The sequence below is a fragment of the Papaver somniferum genome, chromosome 1 (assembly GCF_003573695.1).
Source record: "Papaver somniferum cultivar HN1 chromosome 1, ASM357369v1, whole genome shotgun sequence".
Taxonomy (NCBI): domain Eukaryota; kingdom Viridiplantae; phylum Streptophyta; class Magnoliopsida; order Ranunculales; family Papaveraceae; genus Papaver; species Papaver somniferum.
Genome location: NC_039358.1, coordinates 95,782,685 through 95,802,684, shown reverse-complemented (window position 1 = coordinate 95,802,684; position 20,000 = coordinate 95,782,685). Strand labels below are relative to the sequence as shown.

The window sequence follows — 20,000 nt, the reverse complement described above, 5'->3', positions numbered from 1 at the left end:
AGTTGAAGTAATGTAATGAGCCTCCCTATAGGGAATCTCATTACATTACTTCACTTGAGATAATGAAAAATTATTTCTTAGTCGGAACCTTAGGTGGTTCTCGAAAAAAGATAGCGAAAAAAATAATCCCTAGAGTCGAGATAAGAGGAATGTATAAACCAATGCTTTCATAGATTCGATCGTGGTTTACAATTATAGCTTCCAGACCTGTTCATTTGGGATCAGCTCCCAGATAAGATAAAGAAAGGACAAGAATCAAAGAAAAAACGGTGATTCAAATCAAGATTTCTCTAGTACCTTATGTTATGTTAAATCACAAAAAGAAAAGAAAATAGAGTCGAAAGAAACCATAGCAATGTTGTCTTAGACTACCTGTCTCTTTGTAGTTGGATCTCCAAGTTTTTGGAATGCTCCAAATTCCACTTGAGAATCCAAATGGATCAATACCAGCAAAAACATCCCTGAACAAAGTTCCAGCACCATGCCAAATGTGTCCGAAAAAGAAGAGCAAAGAAAATGAGGCATGCCCAAAAGTGAACCAACCCCTTGGAATGCTACGAAAAACACCGTCGGATTTCAAAGTAGCACGATCTAATTCAAAAATCTCGCCCAATTGAGCACGTCTAACATATTTTTTCACGGTAGCAGGATCACTATAACTGACTCCATTCAGTTCACCGCCATAGAACTCAACAGTTACACCTACCTGTTCAACACTATACTTGGATTCTGCCCTTCTAAAAGGAACATCGGCTCTCACAATTCTGTCTCCGTCTACCAAAACTACTGGAAATGTTTCAAAAAAAGTAGGCATGCGACGTACAAAAAGCTCATGGCCTTCTTTATCTCTAAAGATAGGATGTCCTACCCACCCAACGGCTATTCCATCCCCGTTGTCCGTTGAACCCTCTCGGAATAATCCCCCTTTGGCTGGATTATTACCAATGTAATCATAAAAAGCCAATTTTCGGGAATTTTAGACCAAGCTTCTGATACACTCTGATTTTCGGCTATCCCGACGCTAACCCTGCGATATATTTCTTGCTGAAAATATCCTTGGTCCCATTGATAACGAGTAGGACCAAATAATTCGTTCGGGGTTGTTGCTGAACCATACCACATATTTCCACCAACAACGAAAGCTACAAAAAAGACATCAGCGATACTACTGGAAAGGACAGTTTCAATATTACCCATACGTAATTCTTTGTATAGACGTTGAGGCGGGCAGACACTAAGATGGAAGAGGCCCGCTAATATGCCTAAGGTACCTGCTGCAATATGATGAGAGGCTATTCCTCCCTCAACAAAAGGATCAAAACCTTCTACACCCCACGCGGGGTTTACATATTGTACTTTTTCAGTCAGTCCATAAGGATCGGACACCCATATTCCAGGACCATACAAGCCTGTTACATGAAATGCGCCAAACCCAAAACAAGCGACCCCTGAGAGGAATAAGTGAATTCCAAAGATCTTGGGCAAATCCAAAGAAGGTTTTCCTGTACGTTCATCACAGAAAATTTCTAGATCCCAATATACCCAATGCCAGATAGATGCCAAGAAGCACAAGCCAGAAAACAGAATATGTGCCCCGGCCACACCTTCGTAACTCCAAATACCCGGATTCGTTATAGTCCCTCCTGTGATACTCCAACCACCCCAGGAATTCGTTATTCCTAAACGAGTCATGAAAGGTATAACGAACATACCTTGTCTCCACATTGGATCAAGAACTGGGTCAGATGGATCAAAAACGGCTAATTCGTATAGAGCCATCGAACCGGCCCAACCGGAAACTAGAGATGTATGCATTATATGGACAGAAAGTAACCGGCCGGGATCATTCAATACAACGGTATGGACACGGTACCAAGGAAAACCCATAGAAATACCCCTTTATCAAAGAAAATATATACTATGTTACTTTATCGCATTGGAAAAGACTCTGCTTATGCTATGGACTTCTCCCTTTCAATGGATTATCTCGGAGCAAGGGTTCATTTATATTGCATACCGTTGGTAATAACAGAAAAATTCTGTTCGTAGGAACCAAGAGAAGCAAATCTATTTTATACCCGATAAGTACCAATACGCAATGGGGGGATGGGTCCCATTTTATATGAGTGAATTAGAGATACTTGTTCATGATTTGAACATCGCAGCTCATTCATAAATAATTTTTTTATGCATTCCGTCTTCTTCGATGAACTTTACAATCTAGGGATAAAACCCGAAAACATAAATATTATGAAAAAAAGAAAATCCATTGTTACGTTTCCACATCAAAGTGAAATTTTAGTACTTAAAAACCTTTTTCTTTCATTTAATGCCTATTGGTGTTCCAAAAGTACCTTTTTCGGATTCCTGGAGAGGAAGGTTCAGTTTGGGTTGACGTATAGTGTGACTTGTCAGACATATTGGGTCATATGGGATTTCCCAGTTTTCTCCCCTGATCGAGATATCCTCTGTTTCACCCAAGAAAGATTGATTGAACCATCAATAATTTGAAGCGTGAAGTGCAATTAGAGCAATTTATTTGGGGGATCAATATGTATTTTTCAATTAGAAAAATTTATGGTTGGCTTTGTTGGACCAATAAAATGAAGTATTCAGGTGTAGATGGGGAAAACCGATTTGCTGGTTTTAAGGAATTGAGGAGACGACCGTACGGAGGAGACTCCTCGAACCGAGCGAAATGTTAAACCTCACACAGATGCACCGCTGTAAAGGGGGTGCTTTAGATTCGAGAGATCAATCTGTAGTACTCTAGCCTAAATCAAGATTATGACCATTCCAGAGTAAATTCGGTCACAAGAGAGGATGGGTTGATCTGTAGGAGGGAAGCTGGGAAATGTGTGGAATCAATGGTAATCAAAGATTGTGGGTATATGAATACTGAATATGATAAGCTCTGAATGATTGAAATTGCTCAATTGAGAGTATTTTCTCAATTGATGAGTTGATGATCTCGTGTTGTCGATGAGACGTGAGATTGATGATATTGTTGATGCTGATGATTCAATCATGATTCAGAGACTTATTTATATTGCTGGAATTTTAGACACCATAATTCCGTGAAGAGTGATAGTTGATGGGATGAAAGAGTGGGGAAATGGAAATCGTGTTGGAGACCAGTTGCTCATCGCGTGGAGACTTGGTCGATTTTCCACCCACTACCTCGTGAATATCTTCAACTATTGCACGACTTGCTCACATTCCATCGTGTGTTTGAACACACGTGTCGTAGACCGTCAGACCAAAACCCTAAGTGATATCCCCCCAAAGTGACACGATTGACATCTCGTGGTATGCTAGTCAATTGATGACTTCGTGGTTTGATGGAACGATGAGTCCATGTAGTTGCTGAGTTGAACATGATGTTCTGAAACTCACGAGTTGAACATGTCATGAGACATATGTATAGTTCTTACGATGAAGTGAGCAAGTATTGCTCATTCGATGGATTGTTGAATATTGATTGTTGAACCAATATTCCTTGGTTCGAGCAAATATTTATCATCTGAGCAATTTTTTCTCATGTGATGAATTGTTGAATATTTGATCATCTGAGCATGTGTTGCTCATCTGATGGATTATTGGCAGCGTACCGAAAATATTAATTAGAATACTGGTCGTTGAACCGAGCATAATTAATAAAATTAATGACCATGAGGTCGTCATAAAATTATTAAGGTTGGAATCTGGAATGATGATCCTTGGATTCAGAACCCTAATTTGATCAATTGATGATCAATTCATGGTTCGTCAGAAGTTTAACCATGGGACGAAAGAGGGAGCGACTATATGGGACCATGGATCAACCATGTAGTGTCCATATGCTCACGTGAGAAAATACAAAGAACTCCTGAAGAGTTGACGATTTGTTGATGAAAGAATGATTAAATGCTGGTTTAATCATTTATTCGAAAATGCTCGTCTGAGCCTTAGGTGAGAAAACCTAATTAATTATAACGGAGTGAGGAACCAACCATGGGGTCATAAAACCGGTCCTGGGTAGTCACGTGACCGCCTGATGATCACTTCATGAAAATCCAAAGTGTTTGGAAGAGTCTTGGACCTAATACGTGCAATTGTGCAAATTAGGTCAAAATTATGAAACTTGATGGGACCGGCTTCTGTAAGCCACAGAGCCAATCTTGGTCGGTCAAGATAGCGTACTCGTGTCCCCAAGGCGTCCGCGTCTTAGTCCCGAGAATTTTGATATTTTCTGGCGTGCAATTGAGCATCCTTTCGAGAAAATATGCCAAAATTAGGGTTTCGACGAAACTGAGGAAAAACACCATGAGATGATGGAAAATAATTATAAAATAAGAAATAAGGAGGCGTGGGCCCGCCGAGGCCAAGGCATGGTCGGCCGGTCGTGACCACGGTCCCGTGGTGCCGTTTTCCTTAATTTTATAATATTTTTGATGATTTTATGAAGAATTCATGAATTTTAAGAAATTTGATGAATTTAGGGAGTTTCCATGAATTGAAGGAGTTTTCATGAGTTCAAGGAAGCAAAAAATATTAAAATAATAAAAACACAGGCGTTTAGGACCGTGGGGGCGTGGCCGGCCGGCTAGGGGCCCGGTCCCACGAGTTTTCATAATTTTTGTATATTTTTTAAGTATTTTTCATGATTTGAGGGAATTTTTCCTAATTTGAGAGAAATGCCATGAAATCAAGAAATTTGATGAATTCAAGGAAAAATAAAATAAAATAATAAAACAAGGGGCGTGTGGGACCGGCTAGGCACCGGCTAGTGGCCTGGTCCCACAAGGTTTCATAATTTTATTTATTATTTGATGTTTTGTGCAAAATACCATGAAATCAAGGTGTTTTTCATGAAATTAGAGAAATAATAATAATAAAAAAATAATGAGGAACCGTGAGGTGTGGGGCCGGCTGGGACCAAGGCATGGCCGGTTGGCCAACGGTCACGCCCCACACTTCTTTTCTTAATGTTATATTATTTTTTTACGAATTTATGAAAATACCATGAAACCGAGGAGTTTCCTCGAGACGAATGAAATTTGATAAAATGAGAGAATTTTCATCAAATCATGGAAAATAATAAAAATGCATTAAAAATATAAAACTGGCGTGGGATTGACCAGGATACGGTCGGTCGGTTGTGTGTCCGTGCTCCCAGCACCCTGGTCAATATTTTTAATTATTTATTATTTTCTTCCCTATTTTGCATAGGTTCATCGTTTCGTTGTATTTTGAAATACTCGTTCGTGCGGTGACTGTTAGTGTATCGTCGTTGAATACACCTTCACCATTTGAATCGGGGCTTACTTAGAGGTAGCTCAGACGCCCGGTTGTTGATTATTTATTACTAATTGTGGAATTCGGTGGAGAATAATTCACAAAACTGAGTAATAAGATGTTTATTATTAATTCATAATATCAACTGAGGATTCGACTACGAATTCAAAATAATAAAGTGAGCATTACCATTCCATGGGATCGTAGATTCGACTATAGAATCAGAGTAATTAAGATTTATCTATTACCATTTATGAGACCAGTTGTGGATTCGACCATGAAATCGGAGTAATGAGATAATATAGTTATTGCTATTCTATGAGATCAAGCCGTGGATTCAATCATAGAATCAGAACAATTGTTTATTGCCATTCCATGGGACCAGTCGTGGATTCGACCATGGAATATGAGCAATTGTTATTGCCATTCCGTGGGACCAGTCGTGGATTCGACCATGGAATAGGAGCAATAATAGATTATTCTGGGAATTCAGTAGTGAATGTCAAGGCAGAATTAATTAGGAATAATTAACTTTGTGGCTCTATACTAGCAGCGCAAGCTATCTAGGAGCATTAATTATCCCGATATGAGCTTGTCGGTAAGTCATATCATTTATATAGTTAGGGTAAACTCGTTGTTTGTTCCTGAAGACGTTATCGCTCTATACTAGCAGAGCAAGCTGTCTAGGAGCCGTCCATCTCGTGATACTATATAGAAATAATCACTGAAAGTGTTCAGTATTCATGAGATATGCCGTTGTCCAGTTGTGAGACTAGATATCTACATGTACCCTGAGAGAAAGTACTCTCCGTTGAGAATTCGATGAGAGACCCATGTCTCAATACTCACGTCTGATTGCTGGATCAGAGCTTTGTATAATTATGAGTTTACGATTTTAGCCCTTGTCAAAAATCCACCATCTACATTAAGTCTCCTGCTTACTGAGGAAAGATGTGTTCCTCAGTCAACATTAAATGGTGATTTTCCGGCCATAAATAATAATACCAGTAATTGAACTTAGTCATAAGTTGAGACGTTACCGGATTTAGAGAGCATGAGCAAACCACAACTTGATGAAGGCTTCAATGTCATGATTGGAGTGTCGTTTCATGAGCATAAATTGGTGTTGAACCGCTGGTTTGGACGACGAGTCTGTGGTCGGTTAGGATTCGCGGGACGGGCCCAATAAGGAAATCCTTTTTTGCTGATGTTGGTTTGTTTACATAGTAGTAATCTTTGATCTTCCGGTTTCAGAAAATGTCGACCAACAACAACAACAATTACGATTACTGGTATTCCTCTTCTTCCTCTGGCTCTTCTGATGAGGATTCCGACGATCCTGTGGCTAAATCAAAGGCTAGGGTTTCCCATGAAGGGGTGAAGCCTAATGTTCCCTTGGGTGAGCGAAGAGTCTCTTTTGCTGAACTCAAGAAAAGAGGAGCTGAAGACAAAAAGGAGGATGCCCGTCAACGTGAGAAAGATCGCACCCAGCGTAAGAGACAGAGGGTTGAGGAGAAGCGTCGATTCTTGGATGGAGTGCCTTCTGATTCTGATGCTGATGCTTCTGAAGAAGACATCACATGGGAACCATCCGAGCGTTACATTAAGCCTGATCGATATGAAAGAGAGCATTAGAGGATGATGAATAAAATTGAAGCTGAAGCTGCAGCAGAAGATGACTCGGATTCAGAGGATGATGATATTATCTTCCGTCCATCGGACTTCACCAATGATTCTGACAGTGAATCTGAAGAAGATTATTCCGATAAGGATAGTGACGATGAATCTGACAATTCGGATGAGTCCAACGAGTAGTTTTACTTCCATCTTCTTTAAACGTTAGAGCATTCCCTTTTAGTCTTCATAGTGGATATCTTTCTTTTGACTGTTTAAATGACTTTACTTCAATTAGACTTTTTTTCTGAATGATGAACATTTTTTTAACGTCGATTTTTTCTAATACATGACATGGACCAATGTCCATACATCCAAATTCATCATGACTTGTCGATTTTCATGAGAAGTAACATAACACACGGCTGAGAATTCATGACGTGTTCAAGGCCGCGTGGCCTATCTTTGACCCGTGATGTTCAGTCCCCGGTGCGTTATTTTCCCCCGCGTCTTCAGTATCGATCTTTCAAGCCTAGGGTTTCAGTGAAACTCGTAACTGAATTGACTATTTGCGAGTGATGACTATCGCTTGATATATATATCTTCAAGACTCCAAATCTATGATCCACGCAAATATTTATTCCATTCCTGAGTCAGTTTCATCGTGCAGAGAAGTTTTGATCCTACCTCCTTGCCGTCATGTCGAGCAATAGAATTTCTTCTCAAGATGATCTTCAGTCGAAGCGTGAAATATCAACGTCTATCTCAGTAAGTTGTACACTTCTTCTTCTTCTCCTTTCTTGTCTCTGTTCGATCGAGATTGTTGAAGAATACTACTCCTCATAATGCAAGGCCTAAGCGGACTGTTAGAGCTCCTTCCCGGTATGGATCGGCTCGTGCTGAAGCTGGATCGTCTGTAAGTAAACTTATAACTCTTGAGATTGTACTGAGTCCCGGGATTAACACTCCTTCGTTTCATCATAGGAGGATGTCTGTGTCGTCGTCTATGCTAGACGAAGAAAGAGTGGAAAGTACGTGACCGTGGTTGAGGTTGAGGAAAGCAGCAACCAGGCATGTGAAGATTCTGCAGGATCCGTGGAGACTGGAGACAATGTCCATGTTCGTGAATACCCAACCGTTGGACTCTTATTCGAATCTCCATTGATTAATACCTTCCCAGACAATGAAGTGGTCAGTGGATTCGTGATTCCCAAATGTCATGCGCCTCTGTACACCAAGATTTGGAAGAGGTATGGTCACATTGCTACCACAGAAGTGTGGAAAGGTTTTCTTCTAACTCTTTTAACCACGGTAGCGGGGCTATTGCCGATCATCGAGGAAATGAACCAGATGCATTTGCGAGACGTCAAAAACCATGAACTGCACAAATGGGATGAAATGATCTCGAATTGTGAGGTATTGCGATTCAATGTAAGCTGGATCCGTCGTCGTCTTGAGATAATCAAGGTTCATAAGGCGGCAGAGGCTGCCAATGCAATTTCCATCAATGCTGCTTTACTGGATGAGAAGAGGATACTGGCTCTGGAGTCAGCAAGGGTTGAGAAAGCGGTCGAAGACTTGAAGGCAAAGACCAAGATTTTTCAGAAGAATCTTGACGAGGTTTCTTACAGGGATTATCCGTTGCTGGATGGTTTGCTCTAAGTGAGCATTTGTGGTTGTTGTTTTTTGAATAAATCTGAATTTCTAGTTAGTGAAATAGTTAATCATGGAATGAACGAATTTTGCTCATTTATGAAATGTTTAATGAACAAAGGAGCATTCGCATGCTCTTTGGAGGAATGAAATTACATTTTTGAAAATGCTTGAAATGATGAAGAGGTAGTTTGTTTCGTGGATCAGGCATAATAAGCTTTGAGCCATTTTCCATTGATGATGTTTCCTTTCTTTCCTCCATTGATTGCTAAACTTTTGTAGTATCCGCTAGACACTTCTTTGATAACAACATACGACCCTTCCCATTTAGGAGAGAACTTAGGAGCATACATGTCTTGTTGAATGTGCTTTGCCGTCTTTAATACCAAATCTCCTACTTGAAATGTTCGAGGTCTTACCATTTTGTTGTAGGCTCTGGAGATCCTCTGTTTGTAAGCTTCCACATATTTTTCCACCTTGTCTCTCCTTGATTCAATCATATCTAGCTCAACGATTCTTGATCTGGAGAATTCAGCCTCATCCCATTGTACACTACTGGATGTTGCAATCCTGGCTGAGAGAACTTTGATTTCTGGTGAAAGTATGACGTCAGCTCCATAGACAAGGGAATATGGAGAAGTACCGATCGAGCTCCTTAGTGGAGTTCAGTAAGCCCATAGAGCCATGGGTAATTGCTCATGCCATGATCGAGGATTGTCATGAATCGTCCGACTGATAATCCTGATCAAAGTATTGTTGGTACTTTCTGCTTGACCATTTCCTTGTGGATAGTAAGGCGTGAAGAAGATTTGTTTGATCCCATATTTATTGAGCAGCTTCTCAAAATCTTGATTGGCAAAAGGAGTTCCGTTATCTGTGATGATATGCTTAGGAACTCCGAATATGCATATTATGTGCTCTTTGATGAAGGCGACAATCGTAACTCCAGTGGTGCTTCGAATAGGAATAGCTTCGACCCACTTGGTGAAGTACTTTGTCACAGTGATGATGTATTCATGTTGTTTTGAAGATGCTGGATTGATCTTCCCAATGATATCTAGACCCCAGCTGTAGAAAGGCCACGGACTATTCACAGAATTCAACGGGAGACAAGGAGTGTGGATGAGATTACCATGGGTTTGGCATTGGTGACACTTCTGAACGTGTGCGGCTGCATCATCTTCCATGGTTGGCCAATAATATTTCTCATGAATTTGAAGAAATAGTTTCCTCTTTCCTTGATGTTCTCCATCATGTACTTCCTTCAGGATTGTAGGGATTTCATGTTCGGCTAAGCACCTCAGTAAATTCCCACCAAAGCTTTTGCGGTATAAGATCCCATCGAGATAGACGAATCTCTTAGATTTCTGAATGAGTTTGACTGCTTGCTTCTTTTCCAGTGGTAGTTCGTTATCCCGGAGGTATTTGATGTAAGGCTCCTTCTAGTCCCCAGTGTGGTGGACTGTCAAAACTTCCAGGTGATGAGGAGGTGTTTGGCAATCAGGGGAAGATCTTGTAAAGCTCTTGACTGAGTTTCCATGGATGGACAGTAGTATCCCATTCTTTGAAGCTTTCTGTAAAGTGTTACCACTAACGTTTTCCCGCAGATTTCTTCATGTATGCACTTGAGTTTTTCTTCCGCTTCGTCGCTCCCAAGACATCATGATAGAGATCCGTCAGGGTTTCGATAGTATAGTCCTCCATGGAGCAAGAAGTAGTTCTTCAATTCTTTGAGGCTGACTTGGCCTTCTGAAACAGAGATGCTCAATTCATGAATGATGGGTGCTCGCCAATCGTTTGCTGGAATGTCTTCTATCTGAGTGAGACAAGTTGAAGATACGGTACGCCTCTGTACAGTGATCGTTTTCTCTGCTCCTTCAAATTACAGCTTGGAGGCGAGAGTTGCTAGGCAATCAGCATGCCTATTGTTAGTCCGTCCAGTATGGACGATCGTTGCGTCAGCAAAATAGGTCAACAGTCGTTGAGCTTCGGTTCTGAATGGAGCAAGTGTGATTTTCTTGAGAGAATACGTTCCATTCATCTGGTTGACCAATAATTTTGAATCCCCCCTTACCTCAAGGTGTGTTGCTCCTGCTTGCTTGGCCAAGGATAATCCTAATAGGAAGGCTTCATATTATGCTGAGTTGTTGGTGCAGTGGAAATCTAACTTGAACGAATGTGAGAAAAATTCACCAGATGGAGACACCAGTACTATGTCCGCTCCTCCGGCGTCACTACTAGGGGTGGCAGATCCATCAAAGTATAGAATCCATGTTTCTTCCTTGATGACCAAGATGTCTAGGAATTCGCCGGGCACTTCTTCATGTAGTGTTGTTGTGTCTTCCCCTGGAAAAGCAGCGAGCAAGTCTGCGACCGCTTGACCTTTGATGGCTTTAGGTGGCGTGCAAGCTATGTCAAATTCTGACATCTGGAGTAGCCACTTCGCTGGTCTCCCTATCAAGGCTGGCTTTGATAGCAAGAACTTTATGGGATCAGCTTTGGAGATGAGTACGACCCTGTTAGATAGTAAATAATGTTTGAACTTCTGGATTGCATGTACCAATGCCAGGCATGCCCTTTCGGCCTTTGGATATTGGAGTTGAGCATCTCTCATTGTGCGGCTGAAGTAGTAAATCGGTCGTTCGACGCCTTCGTCGTCTTCCTGAGCGAGGAGTGCGCCGATGGCGACGTCACTGGAGGTTGTGTAAAGAATCAGAGGTCGTCCCTGCACTGGAGACCTCATGACGGACGGTGACAATAATATCTGTTGTATTTTATGGAAAGCTTCTTGCTGAACAACTGTCCAGGTGAAACTTGCTCCTTTCTTCAGCATAGGTGTGAACGAAGCGATGAGTTGAGCTAATCCAGGAATGAAGCGTCGAATATAATTTACCTTGCCCATAAAGCTCTGTAGTTCCTTCACGGTACGTGGAGGAGGCATGGTGGTAATAGCTTTTGCCTTGTCTGGGTTGACTTTGATCCCTTCAGCCGTGACCAGGAATCCTAAGAATTTTCCGGAACAAACTCCGAATGCGCACTTTAAAGGATTCATTTTTAATTTTTATTCTCTGAATCTTTCAAACACCTGCCTTAGAACTTCGAGATGAGATGCTCGAGTCTTCAATTTTACCACCACATCATCAACATAGTATTCTACTTGCTTGTGCATCATGTCTTGGAATATGGCAGTCATGGCTCGTTGATAGGTGGCACCAGCATTCTTTAATCCAAAGGGCATCACAGTGTAGTGAAAATTCCCAATGGGAGTACGGAACGCAGTCTTGTTGGCGTCATTTTCATACATCTTGATCTGGTTGTACCCACTATAGCCGTCCATGAATGAGAACATACCGTGACCACTGGTTGCATCGACGAGCATGTCAATGTTGGGTAGAGGAAAATCATCCTTTGGACAACATTTATTCAAGTTCCTGAAGTCGACAAAACATCTGATTTGACCATTTTTCTTCTTAACAGGTACCACATTTGCTAGCCACATTGGATTAAGAATAGGCTTGATGAACCCTGCTGCCAATAGTGTAGTTGCAGGAAATCCTACACTACACCCCTCATATGATTTCATTGATGATCAACCCATTTTTAGGTTTACACTCTTAATTTTATTGATTAATTTTTGAATTTTCTTACAAGAAAAATAAAGAAATCAAGAATAAATTCTGCTCTGAACTTTATCTCTCTTATTTACTTGTTTCTTGCTCAAAAAATATCTCCCCTCTTTTGCAACTCGAATGACTATTTATAAGGAAAAACATAGTGGATGACAACTAATCTGTCCTTTATTTTTGGATATGGTTTGCGACATTCTCGCAACCTTACAAATGTTCACTTCGCAAGCTCTCTAATTTTCGCAAGACTATCATATCTTTCTTATGATCCTTGATGACGTCGTTTCTGAAATTGTTCTGCAACGCTATTGTGCAATACCATTGATAATTTCGCTGAGACATAATTTGTTGCGAGATTCTGATCCTACATCTTGCCTCTTCTCATATCTTCTCTGCAAAGTAGAGAATGATGTGAGAAATGCCGCAACTTCTTATCTTTTCATATTCCACATTTATCACACGTACTCTCTCTTCCATTTATTTCTTGACACGTCTTCTGTAACCGCTACCTTTCAACCGCTCACGTATCTTCGCCTTAATGGTGTTTATTTCTTTGAGAAGTAAATTTTCTTTATATAATCTTCCCCCCCCCCCTCTTTCCACTTTTCTTTTTACTTTCTCTTCTATTTTTATTCTCTCATCTCTGCAACTCTGTCATTCTTCTGCAAATTCTGCTGCTGTAATTTTTTCTTCCTTAAATTATTTTTTCTACACATTCCGATACTCTGTAATTAAACATGGCTCCAAGTGGTCATAGATATGAGAAGAATCTACAAGATGTCCAAAAAAATCTTGCTAATAAAGGTCTTTCACTCTCCCTCATTCCTGGTGTGAATGCTAAATCAATTCTTTCTGTCAAGCTTTTCTCCAATCAAAATTGTGATGATCAATCAATCATAATTTCGCTAGGTCAACTTCTCGCAGGTTTCCCTATTCCTCTTTATAACCTATACATTCCTTTGTTTTATGAAATTCTCGCTCATCCGAAATTTTCGCGAGCCATTTTCCAACTAAGTGGGGACTGCATCCGTCTGATGCTAGAGTTCGCTAATCGTGGTGCTGGTAGAAGATCTCTTTAATCCATAGAACTTAGAGATCCAAAATTCGCAGACCTAGAAATAGTTGCTGAGAAATATACAATGGCGAATTTCTTTGAAAACTACGAACTTATCTCCATGAAGAAGGAGAATACTCGCTGGGGCATTCGATTAAGAAGAAAAGATAACATTGAAGAAGCAAAAATTCTTATGCAAGATATTGACTGGAATTCTGGTAAAAATACAACTCCTCGCCAGTCCAAAGATGACAAATGGTGTGTCTTTCCTTTAATGCTAAAGGGTCCCTACATTGCTGGATCGAACATTCTTCCTGCGAATCTCATTGCATATCAACCTTGGGTATTCTCCTGGCCCGAGAAACAGAAAGAGGTATGTTTCTCTCCTTTAACTCATTTTATATTTCTTTATTGATTTTTACTATTCTGTTCGCTAACTCTTGCGACCTTTCGCAGATCCAAAAACTAAAGGATAGTTATAATAGGACTGGGAAATATAGTACTCTATTAGCTCTTTGCTCATACACAGATGAGGTATGAAACTTTCTCTTATGACTTTAAATAGTACTGTTACTTCCATGCTTCCATTTCTTATTTCTATCTGTGTGTGAAGGTTATTGCTGAAGTAGAAGAATCTGTTGATGCTGCGAAGATTGATGATAAAGGTAAAGGTACTCTTCGCAGGGAAAAATCAAGTGGTCCTCCTCCAAATAAAAGAAAATTTCTTTCTCCTTATCCTTCAAATGTTCTTCCTAATGAAAGTTCTGAAAATGATAAGGATGATGAGGATAACGATGATCTTGCTGCACCTGAAGATTCTCCACCTGAATCTTCTATGGATAAGCTTTCTGGCCTATTTTCTGATTCTCTACAAGGGATGGGAGATAACCAATTCGCAAATACCTGCAAAGATCTCGCTACTCTTTGTGATGTCCCTTTACTGGATGGCGACAATTCTCTTTGCGGAGTTTCTAGATCCGTGACTCCCGACTTCTTACATTCTCTCAATAGTCTGGTATACTTTTATCTTTTTACTTTTTTATTGTTATAACTCAAGATCTCTTTTTATATTAATATTTTTTATTTCTTTTCACAGGCTGGAAAAGCTTCTTTTGCTGTTGCCTCAGATCTGGAGAGAAGACGCGAAAATCTTGAAAAGAAAAATCTTCAATTTCGCAAAAAGAATGAAGAATTAGAATCTGAAATTAAAAGTCTTCGCGAGAAAAATAGACAATTACAAATTGATTCTTCCTCATATAAGAATAAAATTTCTAGTATTCAACAAGCTAATAATCAACTTTATGGTATGTTACTTTTCTCTTTTCTCTTTATTCATTCATCCTGTTGTTTTATCTTATTTAAATAATCCTTTTTGCAGACATCTATGGTCTTTCTGATGAAGCCACCCTTCTTCGCTCATTTCCTAATGCTTTGGATAATGATACCCTTCTTGAACGTCTTAACAATTCCTTAAATAGCTTTTCAAATGATAGAATTTCATCTCTTTCTCTAGATGAACTTAGATCGAAATTTCGCCTCTTAGAAATTGATCATTGATCCAGTTTAGGCTTAGCCAACATATTTAAGCGTCTCCTTATTGATTCCAAAGAGAAAACCAATGAATTAAGAACCAAAATTAGCGGTCTCATAGATGATAAAGATCGTATCTCTGATCAAGGTGCCAAGGCTTTAGCGAAATTTCAAGAGACTCTTCTTGAAGTTCAACTTGAGCGAGATGAAGCTAACCGCAAGAATATTGAACTCTGCGAAAGGGAAAATCAAATTCGTTCTCGTCTTCTCATAAGTAGTGAGGATGAATTTGTCTGGGCTGCGAAAATTTTAGATGATGCTAGAAAAGATTTAGACGTAAATGTTAGTCTCCAAGCTGAACATACAACCTTGATTAGAGACATGATTTCTGACAGAGAAGGTTGCTAATTGCTCTTCTATACTAATCTTTTGCTTCTTATGAATTTTCATCAAGTTAATAATTGGTTGCTTTTTGTTCGCAGATTCTGAAAATAAATATCGTGAAAAGATTGAAGAACTTGAAGCTGAAAAGAAGGAACTCGCAAAGAATCTTTCTTCTCGTAACGACAAGTATGCTAGATTGAAGAATCAAATCATAATCACTGTTGAGAATTTTAAGAATGATTCTATGCACTTTCGCAATCAAACCATCCAAATGGTTTGTGATGATCATAATATCCCTCATTCTGACTATCCTTGTCTTTTAGAAGAAATTCCACAGAATACTCCCAGCTTGATTATCTCTGATAGCGAAGCTGATGATGAAGAATATGATAGTGATGGAAGTTCTGATGGTGATAAAGATTCTGATGCAGATGAAGAAGGAAACAAGTCTGGTGAAGATAATGAGAATTAACCAAGAAATAATCTTTACTTCTTTCTTTGATTCTTTGTAATACTTGTACACTTATTTCTCCCTTCTGTATATTTGTGTTTCTTTCATTTTGACATGCGTAAATGAAAATAATTCTTCTTTGCAGTATAATTATTAATTCTTGAGTTTTTGAGTAAATTTCTCATATGGAGACAAATAACATCCTCTAATTTCACATTCCCATACTTGCCTCTGTTATTTGAATCCAAATGAGAGATGTCATAAAACTTTTCTGATTGTATAATTTCGCAACTTTTTGCGAAGTGGATTTTTTCTTTTCTTTTCAAAATCTCATTCCTGTGTAGTCTTATTTTTCCTTCCTAATTAAAGGTCTTATTATGCCACCTCTTGTCATTGCGACAAAATCGCAGGACATCCTTGCATTTTCATACAAAAACCCATTGATCTTGTCTTAACTTTTTCTTTTGTATTATGGCCTCTTCAGGAATATTGCGACAATATGACAGGCCTAAATATTCTTGCGAAAATAAAGCCCCATGACATTGCCGTCTTGCGACGAAATCGCAAGACGTCTTCGCACTTTCATGTGAAAACCCATTGATCTCGTCTTATCCTTTTCTTTTGTATTATTGCCTCTTCAGGATTATTGCACAAATATGACAAGCCTTAATATCCTTGCGAATAAAAAGCCACATGACATTTGCGTCTTAAGACACTTATCAACTCCCCAATGGAGGGTGCCGCCCTTATCTCCCCCTGGTTGCCCCTTCAAGGAGGCGTACTTCTACCATACAAGGTTAGCTCCTCCCATCTAGTCTTAACAACAACCAGTTTTTTTCGCAGCCTCTTATCCCTTTTACCTATAGGGCTAATGGTTCGAGACTGCACCCTAAGTGGGGTTTTCTTCAGGCCGAGTGCAGTATAAGCCAAGACTTGTCAAGAATGGCAAGGACGCTTCAAACACCCCCGACACCCTTGACTCAACCGTGTACCTCGGCGCCTTGATCAGATTCTGCACTCCTTGGGAGAGTCCTTATTACCTTAGTCACCCAACCTAAGTCATATGCTTAAGTTAATAATCCAAGGTGCCTCTCCCTGATGGGCTTCATTGACCCCAAATCTCCATGACTCAGGTTCCGGTGGCGGTGTAGCCTTTCCCTGAGCCATGTAACAGGTACCCCATAATATGACGTACTTTAGGTCTTACATTTGCCTTTTGCGAAATTTTATTCGCGAACTAGGGTGTACGCCATAAAGGTTTGCCTCTTTCTTTTATGTCATTCTTCTCTGATTATTTTCTGTAAAGTTCATTATCTCTGCGAGAGTCTCGCAATTCAGAATCTCGCAATCTCAATTTTGTTGTTCAATCAAATGTATTTTGAGGATTTTACTTATTGTGAGATTATCACAACAACTTAATCATTCATACATTTCTTGTTTTTATTACTTTTTCCCTCCTCTGTTTCTTTATGATTTTCTTCTACTGCTTCCTTGGTAATGGTATGTTCATTCTTTTTATCCTGAACTAGCATTAATTTTGCAACATCTCGTCTCCTTTCTTTTCGATTGTATCCACCATCAACTTCTCACTTCTTTGTACATCCTTGATTTTGTGTCGCCAGTTTTCCTTCTTGTTTGCTCTTCCTTCGCAAGATTCTATCTCAGTTTCATAACATTTCTTTCCTTCAACCCAATCTCCCTTTATGATTCCTACACCATTGGGGTGAGGAAATTTGATGCATTGATGGTAAGTTGAAGCTACACCTAGAATCCCATGTAGCCAAGGTCAGACAATTAATGCATTGTAGGGTGATTCTACATCAACTACACAGAATGAGATTTCAGAAGATATTCCCTTCAATGGAATTTGCATAGTAATGATGGGTTTTATAAACAACCTACAAATTGACCTGCAAGTATACAGGGTCAATTGTAGCTAGAATGGGAAGAAAGGGAAAGTCCACAGGGACAAGGGGGAGCAAATATTGTTTTCTAGCTTCTCTAGATGATTCCTAAGCTAACATGGAGCTGAATGGACTGATGTATGAGAGCTGAATGGGGGCAGTAAACAGTGAGTGAAACAAGTAAATATTGTGGTGTTAAGACACCACTGTGAGCATGAGAGGAAAACAAACAGTGAGCAATGAAGGTAAAATAAATGAAAGAAAACAGAAAACAAGCAAAACAGTTGAAGATGGATGAGAATTCTCCTTCACCTAGCTAGTTCACCTTGGTTACATCCCTGTCATGTGTCTAGTTAACTACCTAAAGTCCTTGGATAACCCCTAGCATTGCCTATCTGATTAAAGCATAGGCAATCACAGATCATTTAGGGTCTAGGTCTCTAACTAATATGGCTTTGTGAATCCCTTAGATTATCACTAACTCCTAGCATTAATGGTCTGTTTAAAGCACCACTAATCACAAGCCAGTGAACCTTTGGAATGTTACTAACCTAAATGTTTTGAGCTCAACAGGGTCTAACCCAAATGGCTAACCAACAAAGTTCAGTTGTCTTCTCACCCTAGTGGTGAATTAGAACATAACAAACATGGTGATTTACATGAACATTAACATACACAAGAACATGAACATAACATCAGAACATAGTTTAACAGTGAAGAACAAGTACTGACAGTATAATTGAAATTGAAATTAAACATGAAATTGAAATTAACCCAATTAGGGGGTATCTCGGCTAACCCAAGAACACTTTAAACATTCTACATCAGTTTCTATTTATAGCTTACATCAAATCCCTAATTTCTAAACCCTAAAATTTGGGGATTTTCAATTTCTCTCACCCATTTGCGAATTCAGCTCGACCCATGCTTTATCTTCTCTTCCTCCTGCTCCTGATACGTTTCTAGCTTGATTTGTGTCATCAACTGCACACTCTAGGGTTCAGAGAGGAAGAGTGTGAGATTGATGGAACAACTCGTCTAGGAGGATAGGGGGCTAGGTGGTAATGATGGTTTGCGGTATGGTGAGATAGGATGGTTGTGGCAGGGGAAGTGGTTGCGCCAGAGGAGACAGTGGAGGTGGTGGAGATGGCAGGGTATGGGGGTGGAGCAGTTGCAGAGAAATGAGGAGATGGGGGAGAAGTCGATGGAAATGGGATTAGGGTTCGTTTGGTTGAGGGTATAGGTTTCTGATGCTAGGGTGTGAGGCGGAGATATCAAGAGTTGATGTACGGCGACGAGAATCCGTTGGATGATCCCATGTAGATTGACTCGAACGGCTAAGATGAAGAGGTATGTAGCGACCGTTGGATGATTTGATACAACGAAACCGACGGCTACCGATGGAGCTAGGTACTATGGTGTTTGACAGGAGCTTTGGATTTTGATGCACAATGATGAAGTGGCCGTTGGATGATGAGATGGATCCAATCTGACGGCTCTCATGGAAATGGGTATGGATAATGGAAATGGATTTGGGTAAGGGTTTTGGGCCTTGGGTATGCCAAGCCCATATCTTCTTTAAGAACAATTCTTCCTCTTCAAGCCCACTTCTAATTGATCCGGCTCTTGCAAACATCATTCTTCGCTTCCTCCTAGCGGGAGTCTTTGCCGTTCCTTTGCTCTTTTCGCTCCGTGAGATAACCAGGCTTTATTTAGTACCTAAAAATGCAAAATTAATTAAGAAAAGTATTTATTCTTGAAAACAACGAAAACACAGAATATGGGATAAAATGGAGCGTTAGTGCACAAAGGATGAGTTAAATTCCAAGAAAAATATATAGAAATATGCACTTTTTAGCACTCATCAAATACCCCCAAACCTGAATTTTACTTGTCCTCAAGTAAAACAAAACTAAGGAAATCCTACCTATACCACTGTCGCTGGTTTCTCGATTGCATTTAGCGAATGCAATAAGCCTTTTAAACCACTAAGTGTCCCTAGTGGACGAGTGAAGTCTCGTGAAGGTTTGCTTAGAACGTACCTACAAAGTTCTAGGACAAAATATAAGCTCAAATTCCATGAAATGTGATATGTGCAAGACAGTAGAAGCTCACAGCAAAATGGAGATGTCAATCTAGCTATCAAAGGCACAATCCTAGCACTGATAACAAATAAAGACATGTGATAAGAGTGTAAAGTGTATCTACACATGTGTAAAGAAAGATCGGATGTTATGACTACTAATCACCAAGAGATAGTTTCTCAGGCTAAGAACCAAGGTCGAAATCTAGCTAGCTGTCCGGACTTTACGAGTATTGTGAATGAGTTGGAGGTATTTCACAATTACTCGCGTTGTACATCAATGGCATACACCCTTCCTTGCTTATTACAATAAAACAACAAAAGATGACTCTTTACATGACTCTTATTTACATTGACTACTCTCTTTTATTTTTGGAATAAGAGAGGATGGAAATGATAAATACTTGATTTTTTTTTTTTTTTG

General features: G+C 39.7%; 1 pseudogene; it reads right to left on the bottom strand.

The window, feature by feature from the left end:
* The window catches only part of LOC113347828, a 5,712-nt pseudogene extending 3,293 nt beyond the window's left edge, over positions 1-2,419 (bottom strand).
* Positions 2,420-20,000: the final 17,581 nt, after the last annotated feature.